Raw genomic sequence first — 23,515 nt, 5'->3', positions numbered from 1 at the left:
ATGCTATTATGTTGGGGGAAAGAAGCTATCAATATTTTTTTTCTTTCCATATTGAGTATTGAACAGCATATTCTCCATGGCCCAGAATAATGCTTGGAATATTGTAAGTGTGCCACAACAGAAGTTGGCTGAGTAAGCCAAGACAGCAATGGAGAACTTACATGAAGTTACTTCTAGAAGCTTCTTTAGGCTCTTGGAGTTTTTAATGATGTAACTCTGGCAAGAGGATTGGAGCCACGGAATTGTTATAGATCTACTTTAGATCAACGTGATTTTTCCTGGCCTGTGGAAAGAAGAAGGCTGACAATCTTACAGAACACTCTCCAGACAATTTTCAGTAGCCGTGACTTGATGCTTTTGCATTGTGAAATCATCTCTTAAATTCAGCACAAATTCACAGGCAAAGGGCTAATCAGTTCACTTCTTCAATGAACATCTAATTCCACAACTCTATAATTTCCCCTCATCAAACAGCGTCTAGATCATTGCTTTTACAGTTGTTTAAATCTCTTTTAATTTGAAAAGTCAGGTTATAAAGTCATAGAGCTCACATGAGGAGGTGAGGCTTATGCCAAGGAACAATGTTCCACATTGCCATGAAAATACTTGCAACGTTTACTTTGCACTCTTACTGCTACAAAGCGAGGAAGGTCATAGAACCATGCCTTAACTGAGGTTAAAAACGTTGTAATTAAAATCATCGCTATTGCCTCTTGGATGTAGGAGATAAAGTTGCGCCATCTCGAGAGGACTTTCCACAATGGACTTAGCACAATGGAGCTGGAGTCAGTTCCTATGTCTCTGAAACGGCTGTGGAGGAAAATTGTGTTCTTTGTGATAAATAATTCATTACTTTTAAATAGTACCCTGAGTAGAAAATAAAAGGGCCTTTGCAAACTATCTAAATGCTATCTATCTCTAAGAGTTCCAAATGTTTCATTTTTTTACTTAGAAGAAAAAAAAAGCCCAATTAATGTGGTACTAGGAATGAGAAGCAAATTTCCTTCATCTCTGATAAAATTGTCCTGAATTTTTCAAGCTTACATGCAAATTACCATGCCATCTCTAACTTCTCTGCCGGTAAAAACTGGATCCCTCCAAGTTGGATGAGTAATTGAGTTACTTTTTCTCCTAATTCAGTATTTCCAGGAATTGAGAAAATTAGCTGCAATGGGACATGGCCAAAGTCTTGGCTCCTACCTATGGGCCAAATGACCATTCCAGGTTCTGTTTTTCTGGCTTCCCCTAGGGATAGTAGCTACAGAGAAACCTTCCTTCTTTTAGGAACTATGTATGTGGTCATGATTAAGAACCTTGAAGTGTTCAAAATGAGGTAGACTCAGAAACCTGGCTAGTGCAGTTTTGTTAATTTTTCCAAAGCCAACTTTAAAGAATAATGTGGAAGAATTGAACTTTCACTGAAGCTGAAAGCAACACTCCATATAATTTAAATGAATCTCTAAATTTTAAAAGTCAGCAAATGAACAAATGTCTTAGCCAAGAACACAAAGGAGTTAAAGGTCAAGTGGAGAAAAATCAGGAAGACTCATTGGAGGAGATTTGGCATAGTTTTGGCAAATTATCTCGAAAGCATTGGATCTCCACACACAAATACCTCAAGCCCACCATGTTCTTGGTAAAGAGATTATTTGCAAACAAATTCCTTAAAATCATAGTTAGAAAATCAAGCAGAACACAGTAAACAGTTTAATTTCTGGGATGTGTGAAAATAGTTATTCCATCTCATCTAGTTTGTGGAATAAAAATAAATTTATCCAAGGTTTGACAATCCTGTTTAGGTTATTTAACTTCTTCCCATTAAAGTAGACTATACATCCCTGGCTGCTTCTGTGTAAGAAAAATGATTGGTGTTAGCATGAAGTCTATAACTCCCATTTCTTTGAGAGATGTAGCAACATTGGTAAAAAGAGGCAATGTATAGCACAAAGATGCACAGTTACTGTACACGTATGGGAAGCAATGCAACCAGAAGCCATCTCCTGACATCTTGAAGTTCCCAAGGAGAGGTTTTCTGAGCTCCTGATGCCCTGCTTAGTATCTTAATTGTTTATGTTAAAATTATGTTTCTAAAGTAGGTAGATAGAAATTGTCCAGAAAGGGGGATATTATAAAACTAATTTTTCTTCAAGACCTTATACTAATAAAAATAATCCTTACTTAATAGAACCCTTTTTAAGCATGAATATTTTGGCTTTAAAATCATTTAGAGTTTCCCTCATTTTTTTTTTTTGGTGGGTTGATTCCAGAACTGTAAATACCAAAATCTGAAGATGCTCAAGTGTCTTATAAAATGACACAGTAGTTCGGTATACCTTATATACACCCTCCCCTATACTTACATTATTTTTAGATTGGTTATGGTACCTAAAAATGAAAATGACAAGTCAATATGTATTTCCACTGTCTTTACAAGGAAAATGTCTGTAAATGTTCATTTCAAACATAATTTTATTTTTTCTCAGCTTTGATTTAAGGTTGATTTATAGAGTCATTTAATACAGAGGGTCTGATACATTTCCCTGGAAGACATGCTTTTATTATAGTTAGGTGAATACAAGTCTTACCTATGGCCTGTCTATCTTTTGCTGATAGGAGTCTGAAGCTAAGGACTAAGAGTCTGGAGGATGCTGGTATTTATTACAAACTAATTCTTGTGCTAATGATTGTGTTAGGCAATTGCCATTCCCTGATGTTCATATTTATTTCGTTGAATTTTCGAGAGGTTTGGAATATGAAAGTGGAAATAAAATGGTAAAAAGCATTTATTATGAAGATGTTACTAAAGGAAAAGGAACACTTTGTTTTCTTTGACCTACAACAATTTCAAGCAGGAGGATGCCCATGTGAGCTGGTATTTAGAACATAGATGATTCATTTCCTCTTTAGTTCAAGGAAGGTTTAATCTCCATTGGTAGAGCAAAACTCTGGGGAACAGGGCAGCCAATCCAGTCACTGCCGTTCTGTTTGGGGATTTTTGACTTTTCCCCTTGGGTCAGTCTTACCCGGAAATTTAACCTTGCTGGATTTGTTTTGGTGTTTTGTCCTTAAGTAAATGCGTTTAAAAGTCAGAAGCATTTAAATTACAAGAAATGGAAGTCAGTTCATTAATGGCTATTGTCATGGAAGTTTTATTATTTTTTCATGTTCCCATTGTTTTAGACAGTTCACAGAAGAAAGAGAGCTTTTTGAGTGCTTTGCCAACAATCTAGAGACTGGGACAAAGGACACCAGAGATACATTATCAGTTTCTCTTGGGAACTCAGGCTGTTTTACCGGTGTGCAGCTCGAAACCTGGGTGAAATCATTGATAAAGTCTTTAAACATGTTAAAAGACATTTTGCGACTTGGTGGAGATATTTATTTTAATTTTTCTTAGTGGTCTTTGTGAGCTTGGTTCTACTTTGTATGTAGTATCTAGAGTATCTCTCTCAGTATTCACTTCTACACTACTAACTCGTCAGAACTGACTCAAACCCACATTGCCACAGAGTTTGGAGGCAAGAACCTCAATAGGAATTAAAGGAGTGATATGGAATCACATTCCCTATAAATCATACCCTTCACCTCCATCTGACGTGCACTCTTAAAGCATATTGCACCCCTCTTCAAGCTACAGAGATGGTAGAAATCATAACAGGTGATATTTCAACAGCAACTGTGGTGGGAAAAATTATTGCTTCCTTTACTTTGTGGCTCTGCTAAATTATCAAGAAGTGCAAGTGAAAAATCAAAGCCAGATGACTTTGTTCTGTAGGAAGAGCTAATGATTCTTTATGATTAATACGATGAAGGGATTTTCTGATAGCCAACCTTCACCCAGTGATTTCCTTGTCCATTTATTTAACAATATAGGGATACCAGCTGAGCCAGCCACTATGTTAGGGGTGCCCCACAGCAGTGAGTGAAACAACTCCTTCCCTTGGATTCTTTGCTTACATGTATGGCAGCATGAAGTCCTACCCCTGTCACCCTATTCATAATTCCTCTCTCTCCCTTCCCCCACACTATCACCACCCTCCTGGCTTTTCTTCTTCTTAGTTCGTATTAATATCTAAAATATGGTACACTACTTATTGTTTTCCTTCCTCATCACAATGTAAACATCATGGTCTTATGGATTTCTGAGAGTATGCTTGTGTATACGTATGTACCCAAAGCCTGCACGACTCTCAAATATTTATTTAGCTGGTGAACTAATGCATGAAACAATTAAAGGAAAACACACAACTACAGAATATTACTGAAGACTCTTACTTTTAAAAGTTTGATTCATTCATTAATATCTACTCTAGTTTTTCAATGAAAGTGGAATGAGGATTCATTCTGAGGGATTAAAATAGATTTTTCAACTTCCTCCACATCTTATCTCTTCTCTAAAAGTATCAGGAATCACAATGTCTGAAGACTTCTCAAAAGCATAATTAATTATGTCTGTGGATTTCTCTGATGTCCACATCAAACATCCCTAGCAGTAAAGGAAATCAAATTTTCCTGGAAAAACTTGTTCTTCATAAATTGCTGAACATATACTTCCAAAAGGATTCCAAAACCATGTGCTCAAAATTATTACTTGGGTTGGTAATACCTAATGATCTCACATGCTTATGAAAAGCATGTGAGATCAAGTCTATGAAAAATGTTTAAAGCCAGCATTAGTAGCTGGGTGGGGAACAAAAGAAACAGTGAAAATAATTGAAAAGTAACAAGCAGAGGTAGGGACAGCAGAGTTTAGACTATTGGAAGAAACATCACCATGGCTGATGGCTCAGTTAAACTGAGCATTAGCAGCCGGAGGTTACCGGTGCCTGTTCCAAAAGCAGCATCAGTGGAGATCTGAGGGCAAAAGCGTATTTGGGATGAATGGTCTTTAATCCTATCACTCAGGAAGCAGAGCCAGGCCGATCTCTGTGAGTTCGAGGTCAGTCTGGTCTATATAGCAAGATCCAGGACAGGCACCAAAACTACACGGAGAAACCCTGTCTCGAAAAACAAAACAAAACAAAACAAAAACAAAAAAGGGAACAATAGGCATTGGCAGTGGTTTGAAAGAAAATGGCCCCCAAAGGCAGGGGCACTATCAGGAGGTGTGGCTTTGTTGAGGTGGGTGTGGCTTGTTGCGGGAAGTGTGTCACTGTGGAGGCCAGCTTTGAGGTCTCCTACATGCTAATCACACCCAGTGTCTCAGTTCACTTCCTGTTGCCTGCAGGTCAAGATGTAGGCCACTCGCTATTCTCCAGCACCATGTCTGTCTGCACACCACCATGTCTCACTGTGGTGATGATGGACTCAACCTCTGAAAACATAAACCACCCCAGTTAAATGTTTTTCCTTCATAGGAGTCACTGTGGTCATGGTGTCTCTTCATAGCAACAGAAACCCTAACTAAGACATTACTCACTTTTTCAAACACCTTTGCAGTAAAAACGGAAAGAAATTGAATGTTTTCATAATATTTTAAGGTTCCAAAAATAGCAGCTGGTTGATATATTATTGAAATTATTCAACATAAAAGAATAAAATTAATTATTTGACTTAAAGAAAGAATGATGCTTGGGCATTGTGCTCATAGATAAGAGGGGGCGGAGTTCCTTGGTCAGCTAGTGAAACTGGCCTAAGAGAAGACTGGGAAGATAACTTCAAGAATATTACAAGTTTGACAATAGTAGTTGAGACATTGAACAAAATTGAATTTGAAACATCTTTTGTTTTGTGAGAGGGATGTGCAAACAGAGAATCCTAGAAGCTCACAGACCAGCTCACTTGGCGTATGCAGCAAACAGTAAGAGACTTTGTCTTAAATGAGGTGGAAGGTGAGGACCAATTCCTGAGGATGTTGTCTGATCTCCACACACTTGCTGTGGTGTGTTCAAACCTATAGTCACACACACACACACACACACACACACACACACACACACACACACACACACATACTCACACACTATTTGCACATACCACTCGCAAACATTAACAATAAAGTTAGAACAAATTAACTAGAACTTTCTTTCAATAGTCATATTAAAAATAATAGGATTAACTTTATGAAAGTGAGCCAATCATTAAAATGTCATTTTATGTAGTCATTGAACATCACTACTAGATGAGTATTATTTTCTTTTTTGTTTTCACCTGATATCTCAATATGAGATATGAGGTCTGCTAACACCCTTATACACATTTCAGTAAAACCTTCAGACTGGCTTGTCTGGCACTGGGAAACTGTATGTTGAGCATATTGCTAATAGGTAAAAAGAACTCTGGCTTGAAAGATTCCTTCCTGTAATTCAGTTGGTGTGATGGCTATCCTTGGTTGTCAACCTGACTACATCTGAAATTTAACTAAAACCCAAGTGGCTAAGTATAACTGAGGTTTTTTTCCTTAATTAAATTATTTTGAAGTTGGAAGACCCAGTTTTTATCCAGACTTTCTGAGGTGAGTAGATACACCTTTAATCCAGATCTTTTGAGGTGAGATGATCCACCTTTACTATGGGCCACACCTTCTGTTGGCAGCCTATGTAAAGGACATGGAAGAAGGAAGCTCTCTCTTTACCTGTTTGCTCTAGCTGTCGTTGGAATTTCATTCTTTCACTGGTGTTAGATCCTACTTCTTCAGGATTCTGGCATACACTGAAGACCAGCTGAGACATCCAGCCTTGTGGATTGAACAACCACTAGATTCTTGGATTGTCCAATGGTAGACAGTTATTGATGGGCTAGTTGAACTACAGCCTGTAAGCCATTTGAATAAATCGTCTTTATTGACATATATCCATCCTATAAGTTCTGTTCCTCTGGAGAACCCTGACGAATGTGGCTGGCATACATTTCACAGGTCAGAAAGGTAGGGGATACACAGACGAAAGTTACTGCAGTCAGGGTAAAGTGAAGCTTGCACACTTAATCTCCTGAGCTGGGATGGGCAGAAAGGACAGGTTTCAGTGTGTTGATTTGAGATGCAGAATCTCCAGACTATTTCTCACATAGTGGAGGTAGATGGATCTTTTCCTGAGAGAAAATCTAGTGAGATCAAACCCAGTGTGATGACATTTGGCTTCTTTGGAAGAGCTATATAGCACACAGTCAGTCCATATTGGAGTCCTTTTATCTACTATGTAGTAAATCTATTAAGTTTGTGTCACTGGGGAGAAATGACTTTGTCTAGGTAAACATGTTTGTTTATAGTTTCTAGTAGCTATCTCTCAGCTTAGAAAAGACTTAGAAAATTGATCTTTGGTGAGAACTGTGCAATGGTGGAAAACAGAGACAGGGACTGCGTAGTCTCTGAAGTTCTTATTCATATTCAGAATAAGTAGCTCAGCCTCATCTCTATGGGGTTGAATTCTAATGTCAGCAATGGACTATCCTAGTTCCTTCTCTCTCTCTCTCTCTCTCTCTCTCTCTCTCTCTCTCTCTCTCTCTCTCTCTCTCTCTCTCTGACTGATTCTTTTACCGCACTGAGGGTAGACTGTGTCAGGTAGTCAGCAAGGACCAAGGATCTCTCTATCTCCTTCTTGGCAGTGCTGTGACAGTGTGCATGTACCACTGCGCCTGGCTCTTCAAATGTGGGTCCAGGGAGCAAACTCAGATCCTGGTGTTTTCAAGGCCAGCATCTCACCGATTAAGTTATCCTCCCAGCCTTTATTACTTCTTCAAATAAACAACACACAGGCATTTATTTTATTGTAATTAAATTTTAGCACTGTATTTTACTCAGAGAGTACATGTCTTATTGTGGGAAAGGAGAGGATGGTGGCAGGCAGCGCACAGCCTTGCCCTTCCTGCTGTGAGAAATTGAGAGAGAGAGTCAGAGGGAGGAAAGTCCTTTGTTGAGAGTTACAGCCCATTTTGGCTTACTCAGTCATAAACATGATTTGATTTCCCATTCTGGTGCATGTGCAAATGGCGAATAGGGGTAGGTTTTCTTTGTGAGTGTGTGTATGTGTGTGTGTGTGTGTGTGTGTGTGAGAGAGAGAGAGAGAGAGAAAGAGAGAGAGAGAGAGAGACAGAGACAGAGACAGAGACAGAGAACATTTCTTTCTCGGACAAATACACCTTTTAGGAAATCGGTGCCAAAATATACTTCTGTCACAGTATGCAGCTGGGCAGGTGAAGCTACTATGAAATTAGATGTTGAGACTTTATTTCCAGTGTTGTCTTGCCTCTCAGGTGGAGAGCCCACATGCAGAATAAAGTTGGGATTCTCAGAGAGAAACTCTCCCAATGCAGTTTTACCTCTTTCCAGCTGTATCTCTTGGTATACAAGTGGCATGGATCAATAAACTTATTCCATCCTCCATCTTCTTGTTTGAATTGCATTTTATCACTCGTAGCCCCAAACCATGCTAACGTATATCTAACCTGTACAATGTAGAACAAGCTAGACCCTGAGTTATCTGCTTCATCTGAATGATTGCGGCGGCAAAGTATTGATCCTAGGTTCTGACACTGGTGTCATTGAATCATCACTGAAGCTTTGCATTGCTCATAGACGTGGTGACCAGCTGATAGGGTGGATGGCCTGGACCTATGAAACACTGAATATGTGTGTGTATATATGTGTGTGTGTGTGTGTGTGTGTGTGTGTGTGTGTGTGTGTGTGTATCTTAAGGATGACCCCTGCGTTACTGACTTTTCTTATCACTGTGACTAAACATCTGACCAAAGTAACTTACAGGAGTTTACTGTGGCTCATATATGACAGGGTACGGTCCGTCATGGCGGGAAGCCTGCTGCTGGCATCAGCCCCTGTCTGTACCAGTGGAAATGTCACAAGCCCTGCTCATATCTTGGCAGATTAAGAAGCAGCGAGCGCATCCTGCCCTCAGTGACCCGTATCCTCTAGCTAGTTTCCACTGCCTAACATTTCTGCTCTCCCTCAGGACAGTACTTCCAGCTGGGAGCCAGCATGTGATCCAGTAGGGTGTGTTTCACACGCCCACCACACCACCACTCCACATGGATGTATGGATGCGATGCCCCAAGGCGGCTTCCCTATTGTCTGTTAGCTTTTGCCCATTTTACGCAGTGAAACATTTATTTACTTTTCCATAACAGTCAACCTGTGGTTCCTATATTTTCAAATAGCATCATTTTTGTATTAATGAATTTGTCCTGAATATGTGTGTGTGTGTTTTTAAAGATTTATTTATTTATTATGTGCCAGATCTCATTACAGATGGTGGTGAGCCACCATGTAGTTGCTGGGAATTGAACTCAGGACCTCTGGAAGAGCAGCCAGTGCTCTTAACCTCTGAGCCATCTCTCCAGCCTGTGTTTTCTTTTAGGTAGCACTCTCTAATAATTATTTTATTTCACTCACCAGCAAGAACATTTTTTAAAGAAAAAATGCTCATTGTATTTTCAGTATTATGAGGCTATGATAAATAAAGGGTGCTAAGTTGAACATGACATTCTTCCATTTAGCTCACGGAACTATGCCCTTTTTATTACAAGCACATACACGCAGGGTGCACTGTCAGCTTGAACTGAATTTAAAGCGCTTTTATGATTTAACCCCATTCTATAAGCAAAGTTAAAAATGAGTCTCATATCTTTATTAGAGAAGTGTTTATAGTTATGTCCACTGTCACCAGTTTCTCTGCCAAAGTGGCAGGTTTTCATGTGGAGTATCATAAAATGCATTTGTTTTGGTGGACAGAATTATGGAATTACTATAGTTTAATGATGCTGTTTTCTTTGTTTGGTATCCAGGTCCTTGCTATAATTTTCCAGTCTAGTCATGGATAAAATGTTTTAGGCAGTATTTAAGACAGCTTGACTCCACCATGGGAAAACAAGCTGCTAATATCATTGGAGACGTTTCTCAATGTGTAAATACACTAGTGTCATGGGACTCTGTCTCCTAGTAATATCAGAGACGACACACATAAACTCTTGACAAAATGACTGCCTAAAAATGAGTTTCACAGGGCCAGCAACAATAGACACACCAAAGTGAATCAGGGAAAAGCTTCAACTTCACACTGAGAACTGCAGGCACCTAAAAATGCCAAGAGATCAAGAAAGAGTCTTTCCCAGGAAGAAAGCACTAACTGGTTATCCAATACCAAATGGTCAGCCCCGAACACGTGAGTGCATGTAACATTATTCAGACTGAGCAGGCTGTGTTTAGGAATATATATGTCTAAATACATGTGCCTCGTGTAACAACAATGAATGGAAAAGGGGCCATGAACTTGAAAGAGAACAAGGAGGGGGTATATGGAAGGGTTTGGACGGGGAAAAAGGGAATAGAGGGGGCTAATTACATTAGAATCTCAAAAATACAAGCCAAATGAAAAGAAATAAAAAGCAGAACAAGGGAAACGTTAAACAAGCTTGCTTTGGGTGGATTCAGAGGGGTAGCTGTACAAGAAATGGTTTTCAAAACAATCACCCTACCATCGGAACAGCAGACTAGGGCTCACTGAGTGGAGAGAAAATTTGGGCACCGCTAGTGAGGAGACACGGAGCACCCCAGTGCACAAACAGCTGAAACAGCACGACCTGCCTTCGCCCAGTGGACAGCATTAAAATGAGTCTTAGTTTTGCTTTTTGCTTAACATAATTTGCTGTTACCCATTGACTAGGGGTGTTCTCTCTTTTTAATGCAGGTTTCCTATCTCCACGATCACCAAGTTCTGCCTGCAATTTAAGTTTTCCCGAGAGTATAGAGAGGTATGAGCGCATGCAGAGAGCTTGATGTTTACAAAGATAGACTGTTTTGCTTATGCAAAAATATTTTCCTAATTCAGATCCTTCATCAAGGAAAGTTGTGAATGTCCATTCAGATTTCCTCACAGCTGGATACCCCCTTTTAAGGAATTGGGCTACACTAGTTGATGCAGTTAACTCACATTGTTTGGGTGGTTCAAATCCCAAGGCAGGAACACATCTGTAGTACCTACACATCTCCCTTTCTATGGAAAGGGATCAGTAACTTTGATTGGTGATATGTGTTTGAGCGAATGACAGGAACAGAGAAAGCAGAACTTGGTGAAACGTAATATTGAAGAGAATAACAAGGTAACATGTGTTTTTATATTATCTGACTTCCTTTAAAGTTATTCTTAGAAAAAGAAATATCCGTTGGGAATCTGATAGTGGGCAAACATTTGAATAAGCCATGTTTTGTGTCATTAAGTCAGTAATGCAGAGCTGAAGAGAGAGGCATCTCTAGCCAATTATGGACTTGGGAATTGGGTGCCTTGTTCATCTCTGGCTCACAGGAAGGGGGCTCAGGGGTCTGTCTTTTGGAGCATATCCAACTGCTTTATTTTTGCTTTTGAATTCACCTCACACAGAATTCTTAAGCTATAAAGACACGTTCACACTTAAATATTTGTCTCCATATGGTGTTGTACTTGGTACATTTTAATGTAGATTTTCATTTAACTCTTGAAGATAACCAGAGAAGCAGACAGAGCTTCTTCCCTTTTGTGGTATTATCACAAAGCCTAGGCTCCCCTGGATTTCTTCTCCAGATTCTGTAAGGCCTGGTCAGTTTCTGTTTATTCATAGAGTCGTGTCAACTAGGGTGGACAACAATTTTGTTTTGTGGTGTTCCAAGAGTCTCTTAAATCTCCAACTCCTCTTCTTCCTTCCTTGTTCATTCTCCAGACTAGACAATTTCAGGTTAGATTTCTTCTATTTGTTCTAATGTGCTGCTGAACCCCAGTGTTGAACCTCTCAGTCCCATTATTATAGTCTATCGTTCTAAGATTTATGTGTGGTTATTTTTAGTACTTATTCTTTCTTTGCTAAAATTTTTACTTTTTTTTATGCATTGTTATCATAAACTCATGAATTTTAGAATGATTGCTTTATAATTTTTTTTTATCACCGGATAGTTTGTATTTATCCATTTCATTAAAGTTGGTTTCTAGAATTAATTTTTATTCTTTGTTTAGATTATGTTCTTTAATTTTCTTTGATTCTCTTTTGCTATCACTTATACATTAAAAGAAAAAAAGACCATTTTTTCCCAATCACTCTGTACCTTTCTTGTACAGGATGAAATCAGTACTCATCACCCTAACTTTCATGATAGCCCAATCCACTCCTTTAGCTCTTGGTGACCCCCAGCCTGTGATGGTCTGCTGAGTCATGCTCATGGAGTTACAGATAGACAAGACCAAAGTGCACTCCTTGGAGAAGGTGGAACACAGAGTAGGACGGGGATAATGGCAAGTCCCTGTGTGTTAATCCAAACTATTTCCATTATTTTTCATGCCACCAGGCACCTGGAGCCTGCTGTGTCCTGTCTGTACTCTGACTCACATAAGAAGGGAGTCATTTCTTCAGGTCACAACTCCCAAACACTACAACTGTGATACATGATGCACCCTCCTCCTCCTCTTCTCCTCTTCCCCCTCCTCTTCTCTCCCTTCTTCTTTTCCTCCTCCTCTTCTCCTCCTCATTTTATTTTTCTCCTCTTTCATTCTTCACATTATTAGTTTTATTGAAAATAAATTGTATTTTCATACAGTATGTACATATTATGATTCCCCCTCCTCCCAGATCCTCTCTACTTCCTATTTAGAAACAAAGAAGCAAATAAAAACAAACAAGCTAAATACCTGAAATAAAAAATAAAAACAAAAAAATCACAAAGAACACAGATACACATATACACACATCATAGAAACACAAAATCAGAAACCATACTATGCAAACAGAAGATCAGTAAGGAAAAAAATCCCCAAACAAGACAATATGAGACCCCCCCACAAAAAAAAAATCTCCAAAAATACCTTGGAGTTCTCTTTGTGTTGGCATGGCACCGGGCCTTTCCTTAAGTGTGGTTAAAGAACCCAGTGGGACTCCACTGGGGAAAACTACTTTGTCCTTTGCAAAAGGTTGTCAACTGAGACAAACTCTCAGTTGTGCTGGGACCCTATGTGCACGGACCCACGTCTACGTCAGTTCACATGTACGTCTGCCCTGTTGTGTCTCTCAGACACGGTTTCCTCGGTGTCCTTCCTTCCCCCGGCCCTTCGACTCTTTCTGCCTACTCTGCCACATAGTTCCCTGAGCCCGGGGGGGGAGGGGGGAGGGTTTAGATGACACCTCAAGAGTCATTTTATTGTCATGAATTTATTTATTGTTCCTTTAGCAGAACAGTAGTATGTGGTTTTCCTTTAGTCCCATGTTTTATGAAGTCCCAGGTTCTTAGCCGCCGGAGCATGTCAGGCATGGCTTTCATCTCAGAGAGTGGGCCTTAGACCCAATCAGATCGCGGTTGGTTATTCCCATATTCGTGACACTGTTGAGCCAATGGATTGTGCAGGCAAGTTACCGATGTGGACTGGCAGCCCTTTATTACCGGTGAGGCTCAATTTGGGAGCTGTTTTTTTTTTTTTTTTAATTTTCTGTTCACATAATGACAACACTGGGAGTGGGGTACAGAAAAAGGGATGATGGGAGCTTTCCCACTGGTTTCGTTGTATCTGATTTTCACCTGAGATGTGGAAACTTTTCAACCAGTTTGTAGATTTCTCACAAAAAGAATCGATGCAAACATTGCTGTTGAGACTATTTGATCATGGTGGCAAGGGGAATCAAGGGGATTCTTCCCTACTGTCTTATTTGATGTTGCTACCTCTTGCTTTTGGACTTGAGGATTCTGAGGTTCACGGAGGTGAAGTCACATTTACAATATCATATCACAAATCTGTTGGAGCTGTACTTGAGGTTCACTGTTTTTACATTCACTTATATGTAGTTATTCTACATGGACGTATGGACTTTTCTTCCATATAGGAACCATGTAATATCCCTGTAAGCCTGAGGAACTTTAAAAATAAGCATTAACCTCTATGGTTCGTGGTAGTATGAAGGTAAAATATGACTTTGGGCTAAGAGGCATGACTGATGTTTCATAGAACCGTGTCAGGGCTTCGTAGTTACCACAACTTTCTATAGACTTGCTGCAGTCTTCCAGTCGCATAAGCTATTTCTTTATTTGTAAATAAGAAAACAAGAACTTATATACAATTAGTGCTTCCTATTTCTTTATGAAGGCTGAGATTAGGATCTGATTTCCCTTGTTATCAGCTGCATAAGTTCTTTTCATCAGTAAAATCCTGAGTCTAATTGTTGCATACTGTCAATAAAAGTACATCTATCACTTGCGTTTATGTGCTGTGTTCCCTAGAATAATGGAAGCCAGAACCGTGAGGACACAGTAAAAGGAATTTCCAGGAGTTGCTTTTGTTCTTTGTCTTGGTGATCTGACTTTGGAGTGGGTGGAAGGATTGATTTCCTATGGATAAAGTGTATTTTCACAAGAGGGAGTACAAGATCCTCTTGAAACAAAAGGAAATGTTATAATTAGTGAAATATGGGGTTCCTTTCTTGGAACACAGTATATCAAGACTTTCTATTAAAGGACGTTCAAGTTTGAAATATGTGATAGCATCCTCCAAAAGAATATTTGACTGCATTAGAGTATTAGTTGTAAGCATTTAATAAACTTTGCTTTAATAAGTCACAGGCTGATTTAGGTAACAAATAGTTATTTGGATACAAATGTTATATCATCAAACATTACTTTTGATATATTCAGCTTTTCTCAATAGCTCTCAAGACACTGTAAATACAATAATTTTGATTATCAAAGCTACATTTGACTTGTTCTCCCACAGACTAATCTCAGGACTTTACACTTATAAATCACAGATGCATAGTGACTTTTGACACAGAATTGCATATTATAAAAGTGTATTTTAAATGTACAACAAGTCAGAAAAAACCCAAATGTGTAAAGTCTTAATTAGAAAATTTTTATTGTACTACCTTTTCTTATACCAAACAGTAAAATAAATAAAATCTTCAATATTAAATGATTGGTAGAATCAAGCATAATCCATGAAACATATTATGTGATCCTTACAAATGAATATATATGCATGTATTTTTGACATGAAATATGTTTATGCTATATTATTAAGTACGGAACTAAGTTACAGAGTAACCTATATGACAAGATCACATTTTGAGGAAAATATACATTTATGCATAGAGTGAAAGAATATACTGTGGATATAAGATATATAAATATATAGACAAAGAGACACATGCACATACATATCATGGGAACATGCATTCACACTGACAAGTCATACCCAGAAAACACTAATGGTAATTTTTCATGTTCCAATGGTTCATGGAATGAATTTTACTTTATTAATTGTACATTTCTTTAGGGAACTATGTCTACACTCAACATTATTCCAAGGAAAAGTTAAACAATTTTCTTTCTTAAATACAACTTGTTAGTCTCTATTATTGGCTCGAAAACAGGAATATCGAAGGTGAAATTGCCAGCTCTTTTAATAGGTTTACAAAGCAAGGGCTTTGCCATTGCTGAAGAGATGTATTTGGTGATTGTTTCATAGTGTATTGTGGGAGCGGACAGTGAATGGCGGCTCTGTAACAGAGGTAGAATGAAGTAGGAGAGTACAGACTTGTGGGGTCTAACAACAAGAATTCTATCTGGGGCATGTTAAACGTGAGCTGTTTCTTAGACATCCAAGGGGTGATGTCAACTGAACTGTTGACTATTTTGGTCTAGAGTTCAGAGCAGAAATCTGGGCTAGCAATCCACATTTGGAAGTCATCAGCATATAGTTGATGTTTAAAACCATGTGTCTGGATAAAATAGCCAAATGAGCAAGTGTATGCTTAGAAAAGAACAGTGCACGAAAGGATGACAGAGATTAGAAATCAAGGATCACCTGGCAGACTGCTGGCTTAATCAAAGAAGCAACTTGACCCGACCTTGAGAGTAGCACACAATCCATGAATATTACATGTCTGCTAATGATGAAACATAAGAAATGTCAGGGATGACTTGCAGTTCTAGAACTGTGGCTCACACAGCATTTCCCATTGTTCTTTAGTTTTGAGGACTATCAAGGACATTGATCTAGAACACAGAATGCACATAATGACAGGGAAGACAAAAAAATAATCTGGTTTGTGATTTTTACTACCAATGATGTCAGTTTTCAAATATCTGAGTTTTTTATATGTAAAAATGCTGTGAAAGATTTGAGTATCATGAGTTATAAGTCGGGAAGCTGCCATTGAACTTGTGTTTGAAGTTGAAAAGTGAATCACAGAGTTTGGGAGGTTTCCTTGGTTAAAGAACAGAAGGCAGCTTCAAAAGCTAGAACCGACAGAAGTCCCTCAGAGCAGAACCAGTCTACTCCTTTGGCCTCTTCAAGCTGCCCATCAGGGTGTAGGACAGGGTTTGTGGCAGGCTACTGTGTCACATAATTAGTTAGGGACCTTGGTGAGCTGTGTGCAGAGACTAATGTTTTCGTCTGGGATGTGTCTACAGAGTAAGTAACAAGAAGGTATTTTACTACCCAAGAAAAGATGGTGGTACACATCCTAACGTGAGCCAAAGAAAACTTGGAAGAAAGATTAACAATGATCAGAAGGCAGTAAAAATACAAGGAGAAGTTAGAAATCATAGTATCATGCTTATGAACAGCCAAGAGGCATATAAAGAAGTTTCACAAAGCTGTGGCTTTCTAATGCTAAGAAATGGAGGATAGAGAGGAAAAAAGATTAAACTACATACAGCTTTAGCTTGAAGTCAGCAGTTACTTTTAGATTCAGGACTCTTCATTCATTCACTCCACAGTGATTTACTGAGCACACATTCCATGTCAGGGAGTGCAACAGGGCCTTAGGATACAGTGGTGGCGATCAGAAAAATGATCTCCATTTAAAAATATTTTGGATGTGTTTACTTCATTTTAAATGTATAAGTGTTTTGCCTGCATGTATATATGTGCACCACACATGCTTTGTGCCCATGGAGGCCAGAATAGGGTGTAGGTACCCCGCAACTGGAATTTTGAAGATTCTGAGCCACCATGTGGATTTGGGTCCTGAATCCAGTCGTCTACAAAGGTGCAAAGGGCTGTATGCCACTGAGCCCTCTCTCCAGCGCCCCCATTCCTAATTTTAATGGGTGAACTAAACAATTTAAGAGTAAACATATAAAGACATCATATCATTTTATTTATTTATTTATTTATTTATTTATTTATTTATTTATTTATTTAATTTTTTTTGAGATAGGGCTTCCTTGGGTAGCCCTGGTTGTCCTGGAACTTGCTTTATAGACTAAGCTGGCCTGGAACTCACAGAGATCTGCCTGCCTCCACTTTCCAAGTGCTGGGATTAAAGGTGTGCGCCATCTCCTGGCATCGTATTTAACAAGTGCTTTTGAGTATGTAGGGGCCATGAGACAGGAGACCTGCTTCCGAGGGCGTTGGCAGCAAAGTTGTTCTCACATGAAAGTCCTTCTGAGTTAAAGGAGATGAGGACACCTTACCAGAAGAGGCGGGACTGGAACCAGGCCTCCAGGGAGAAATGGCTGAAGTGAAAAGAAGAGGGCCGAGGAACGTGGGGAGCGGTGCTGTGAGGCTGGGAAACTCAGAGTGTTCATGGCGCTGTGAGGAGGTTCATTTTGTTGTAATGGGAATTGTGTAGGGCAATGGTGTTCAACACACTTCGGCTAATGCCTGCCCATTCTTACCCGACATAATATGTAAAATTAATAAACGTAAAGCAAGTAATTCACATTTCCTTTGCTTTCTTCTCTTTAGTTTATCAGAACTAAATAATACTGTTTTTAATCAGATACTATTAAATTCAAATTGTGTTTTGATGAAAAATACGTATTTCCAGAAAAGTCATCCAAGCAAAATCTGTTCTAGCACTTTCAGATGGACTTTGCTGTAGCACAAATCTTAAAAGGTCTTATTAATAAAAACAAACCTGGGGGAGCCAGGTATTGGGGTGAATTCTGAAAGGTTAGAGAAGCAGAACAAGCCACAGCCAACCTCACCTCGCCAACTCCTCAGCTGATCTTGTTTCTTCAAACTGGAAGCCTCTGTGTCCTCATCCAAATGGATCTCAGCTGAACTGCTGCTAAAAGTTTAAAAGCCTAAAAGCTTAAATGACCTCTAGCTCCTGGTCCTCATGCCTTATATACCTTTCTGCTTCCTGCCATCACTTCCTGGGATTAAAGATGTGTGTCTTTCCCAAGCAAAGACATGAGATCTCAAGTCCTGGGATTAAAGGTGTGTGCCACCACACCTGGCTCTGTTCCTTGTGTGACCTTGAACTCACAGAGATCCAGACTGATCTCTGCTTGCCAAGTGATAGGATTAAAGGCATGTGTGCCACCATTTTCTGGCCTCTATGTCTAATCTAGTGACTGTTCTGTTCTCTGACCCTCAGATAAGTTTTTTAGGGTACACAATATATCAACCACACTTTGCCTATTTTATTTCACACACACACACACACACACACACACACACACACACACACACACACACACGGGGGTAGAGAGAGGGACAGAGAGGGCTAGAGATAGGTAGATAAATAGCTAGATATAGATAGATGGATAAATGATAGCTTGATAGATGATTGATAGATGATAGATAGGTAGATAGATACATATAGATAGATGATAGATAGAGAATGAGTTATTTTATCTACACAAAGTACTAAGTGGACACTGCTTGAAGATACAGCCTCACATGCCTGAGTTCTTTGTTCTGTGAAACCTGTGACTGCTTCATGTGTTTAACACCTCTTAAATCCCCGTAATAGAGGCAAATTTTTAAAAATGGGAAAAATATGATTATACACTACTCAAGGAATTTCAACACATTTTTCCTCAAAATTGTAACTGGACCTTGGCCAGCTTGGACTAGTTATTTTATTTCATGAAAATGGTGTGGAGAGCAAATTTGCCTCAACAGCAAAAATTTCTTTCAATGCATAATTGAAACAATAACTTGAAATCAATTAGCCATGTTACCACTATAGACTCCCATCATCAAATTCCATTTCTTGGCCCATGAAGAGGCACCAAACCATTGGGCTTATTGAAAACACACATTTGGTTCTGGTTTTTTGACATTAGTTCCACTGAACTCTAAAACTGGTTTCATTTTCTTTCTTTTTTAAATAGCATGTACACATAAAAACAGTTGAGTCTGTAGTCTCGCTTTCTAAATGCTTAGATATACAGAATTTATAATGTTGAGTTACTTGTATATGAACAAGATCTCATCTACTGCGAACAGAGACACTCAGTTCTAGTCTCTTTGGAGACACTGATGGAAAAGTGCTCAGAACTCTTGGGTGATGGGTATCACTCTTGGCTAATTGTATTTTCTTTAGAGCACATCTCAAAGTTAAGTATACAGAGATGAGTAATTTAATAAATGAAATTCTCAGGGGGGGATAGTAATAGGTACATAGTATTTCATGCTCTTCCAAGACATCTCAGTATCATCTCAATGTTACAACTTCTTTCAGTATTTACAAAGCATCTATTTCATCTATATTGAGAAACTAGAGGTAAATGCAATTCTAAGAAACAATTTTATTATGGTCTCAGCCCTCATTGACTTAGAGTACAAAAATGTCTGATTATTACAGAATATGCAATAAGATTATGATTCTGGGTCTTTCATCCTTGACTTAGCACTCATTTAAGGATTTAGTAAGATGAATTTGGGGGATTACCAGAGACAACTGATTGAAGAGAGCTGTGTACTATGCTGCATGTTGCTAATCATTGGTACATTGTATGATGCAGGGCTAGTAATAAGTAATCTGTTTCCCTTCATTTTAATCCAAATGAGAAGATTCTAATAACAGCTTTTAAAACAAGATGTTTGTTCTCTGAGGACAGGAGCTTGTGAAGACTGACTCATTAAGAATGGTCTTAGAGTTGTTCTGAAGGGAAAAGGAAAGAAATGTGTGTAGATTGAGCTCCACACCATTGCTGGTGTCTGGTCCCATGGATCAGACCTTATGACATAGATACAATTATAGGCTAACTGAAAATGGCCCTGCTCATGCCAAACAACAGGAACAAGAGACTGAACCAGGTCTCTGTAGTTAGACATAGAGGCTAATGCACAAAAGCCTCACTGACCTAGAGGAAATCAAGTATAACCATATTTTACACACACCTCCCCAACAACATCCCGGGAGGGCAAAAGGATTACATCAAGTGCAAGAAGAGCTGTAGAAACATGGAGAAATCAAACTAGTATCACTTACAAGCTTCATCCCTACCAGCCAATTTTCAAAATGCTGAAAGATCTGAGGCAGCTAATGGAGGAGAAAAGCAATCACCAGGTTCCCTAGTTGTGATTCCTGTAAGTTCCAGTAACAACTGGCCTGGAACGATGTGGTCCCTGATGCAATAGTGGCATGCATGTTATACATGTCTACATCACTAGGTCCATCCCACTGGAAGATAATATACTGCTGTCCTATTAGTTAAGATAATTGTTACTTCATACACACTCCCTCTTTCATCTGTTTTATTCTCTTGGTTTTAACTCAAAATGTATTCTCTAAATAGGCTAAATAGTTCTAAAATTCATGTAATTTTGCTAGGCAACAGATGTTAGTTCAGTTGATGTAAAAGGCTTGTGATAACTGGTCAAATCATTGGTCTAATGATTCTGATTTGAGGGGTAGCTCTGTTTGCACATGTAAGAAAATGACCTTGGGCTTGGTGGAGACTCCATTCTGTGATATCTCCTCCTATTTCTGTCAACTTCAGATACTATGTTTGGAAGGGACTATGATATTCTCCTTGTCCCCTTTATTCCCTGTCCTCTGCCACCACAATCCATCTCCACTACTCAGCAGTCATGAGTGATGAACCAATTATAAGCTGAGCAGGCTGGCTGAGAAAATTGAAAATCTGCAATCCAAGAGAGCATGCATTTTCTTCTCTTCGTTCATTAGTTCCCCAGGTTGCGGCTTTATCCCTGCCTTTCATCGAGTGATTAGCCTCCGCAGAAGAATCCCAGTTTGGCAGCCCTGACTAATGAATGAAATTGGAATGAGGATTAGTTTTGAGGGTGCTTCCAAACCCTAGATTTGATGGCTAGATGCCAGCTCCTCTCCAGGCCTTTTCCCCGTTGCTCAAATCAGCCAACTCTTGGCTGTTGCAGTCAGTGAACGCTGCAGTTTTCAGCAGGACCTGTTCCATTAAATCACACGTCGCTGCGGGAAAGAAAGCAGACAGAGGTAAGGCCCAGAGCCTTCCTGCCAATAGTAGACTTCTTAATAAGTGAGAAGTAAGTTTGGGGTTTTAGGATGTTTTTATTTGACTGGATGTAAACTCAAACAGAAATGTTTCCCACGTTAAACACAAGTTTCTATGTTAGCACTAAGACAATTGCTCTTCTGGCACAAAAGAGACCCGAGGCTCAAGCTCTCTGCACTTTCCAGGTGCGGAAAGCAAAGAGGTCCAAAATGCCTAGTCAATAATTCACCGAGTTGGCAAACAGATAGGCAGATAGATTATTAACAGTGGTGCTGCTTTCAAATAAATGAGTAAAATATCCATACTCTCAGGTGTGTGAGGATTAATGACCCAGCCCAGACTTAACACCCTGGGCAATGATAGTTGGATTCATGGAACTCAAAGTCATTTATATCTGTCTTCGAAACTGTGTTTTGAATAGTTGCTGTTATAATCTGGCCCATTCTGAGAGAGGGAAGCATCTGTGTGCTAATCTTGTTTATCACAAAGCAAGGTTGATAGTGTTCCTATGTACCAGCCCAGGATGTAGCCCAGCATTAGAGCACTTGGCTAGCATGCATGAGGTCTGGGTAGCAAACTTGCCACAGAAGATATATAGAGGATCTGTTTATCTATCTATCTATCTATCTATCTATCTATCTATCTATCTATCTATCTATCTATCATCTATCTATCTATCTATCTATCTATCTATCTATCTATCTATCTATCATCTATCATGTATGATATATTATATATCATATCACATATACATATATACAGAGAGGGAGAGAGAAAATACATTTAAGAAGCAAGTGCAAATGTGTCCTCTCTGTTCTTCCCTAGTCTTCCTCTGGAGCATCGTTTCATCACTCTCTCCTCTCCACTTTACTCCTCAATGAACCCCAATACAGGTTCATCGCCATCATTCTTGCCTGGGACGCCAAGGCTGCATCGACTTCACTTCCCGCAAGATGGACTGTAACGTGGAATTGTAAGCCATGTAAATCCTTTTGCTCCCCAAACTGATTTTGGTCAGTGCTTTATCACAGCAACAGAAAAGAAACTAAAATATCCAGGGAGCCCCCCCCCCGACATTGACTATAGGATGCACATAACCAATCTCAAACTGATCAGGAAAAATCCTCTTTGCTGGCTACCTATTATAGGGCCAGAAGACACTCTCAGGCTTCTGGGAGAGAAAAGACATCAGTGATCTTAACCAGTGCGAGGAAAGAACCAGGGATGATGTTCCCACTTGACCACAGTGACTTAACTATTACAGGATGACAAACCATTTTCTGATTGGATCTGAGGCCTGGTTTATAGGAGGGCATTTATGTCTAGTACTGTAAACCTGGTTAAAAAAAAAAAAAGCACACAGTTGGGGAGATCATAGGCTCTATGGTTTTTTGGCATTTTTTTTTATTCCTCACACACCTGAGAGCATGGATACTTTGATGATTTACTTGAAAGCAGCACAATTGTTAATAATCTATCTGCCTATCTGTTTGCCAACTCAGTGAAAGGTTGACTAGGCATTTTAGACCCCTTTGCTTTCTATACCTGGAAAGCATAGAGAGCTTGATCCTTAGGTCTCCTTTGTGCCAGAAGAGCAACTCTCATTAATATTTTTCTTTAAGATGAAAAAATTATATATTTAGAATTAGCCAACTGAACTTAGTTTAGATGATCCCAGTTTTGTTGGCAACATCCAGAGCATCATAATCAGGAGCCATCTGAATATATGCCGTCTTCTCTCCTTCAGGCCTTAACAGGGTGTTGACTTTGGCCACATCAGTGTCACAGAATTTCTTCACGGTCTGTTTGATTTGGTGCTTGTCGGTCTTGACATCCACAATGGACACAAGTGTGTTGTTTTCCTTTATCTTCTTCATGGCTGGCTCAGTGGTCAGGGGGGATTTGATGATGGGAGAGCGATCAAGCTTGTTTCTCCTGTATGTGCTCTTTCAAGGATTTTTGGGCTGCCTCTGGAGCGCCAGGGTCTTGGGCCACTGGAATATGGGAGACATGCAGATCGGATCATCTTCTTTCTGTAGCTGTGGATGCTTTTCATCACTGCCTTTTTGGCTTTCAAGACCTTCTCTTTGGCTTGGGGAAAAGGTATTGTTGATTTTTTATGCCACCATGTTGTCAAACTGGCTTCTAAACAGTTTGAACTGCTCACAGCCTTGTTCAGAGAAGTTGACTTTCCCCCTCAAGATCAGCAGTCAGTGCAAAGAACCATACCTTACCAAGTACTGAGAAAAATCGACAATGAGTCTTTGTCCATAAATGGGACATTGTTGTCACCCCACTTCCTCATCAAGGCTTAGGGAGGATCACAGAAAGAATGTTAGAGCTGGAGAATGAGGTAGGGTGCTCTGAAATGCTGTCTTC

This window comes from Peromyscus maniculatus, chromosome 15, assembly GCF_049852395.1.
Source record: "Peromyscus maniculatus bairdii isolate BWxNUB_F1_BW_parent chromosome 15, HU_Pman_BW_mat_3.1, whole genome shotgun sequence".
Taxonomy (NCBI): domain Eukaryota; kingdom Metazoa; phylum Chordata; class Mammalia; order Rodentia; family Cricetidae; genus Peromyscus; species Peromyscus maniculatus.
This window is presented reverse-complemented; position numbering follows the sequence as displayed.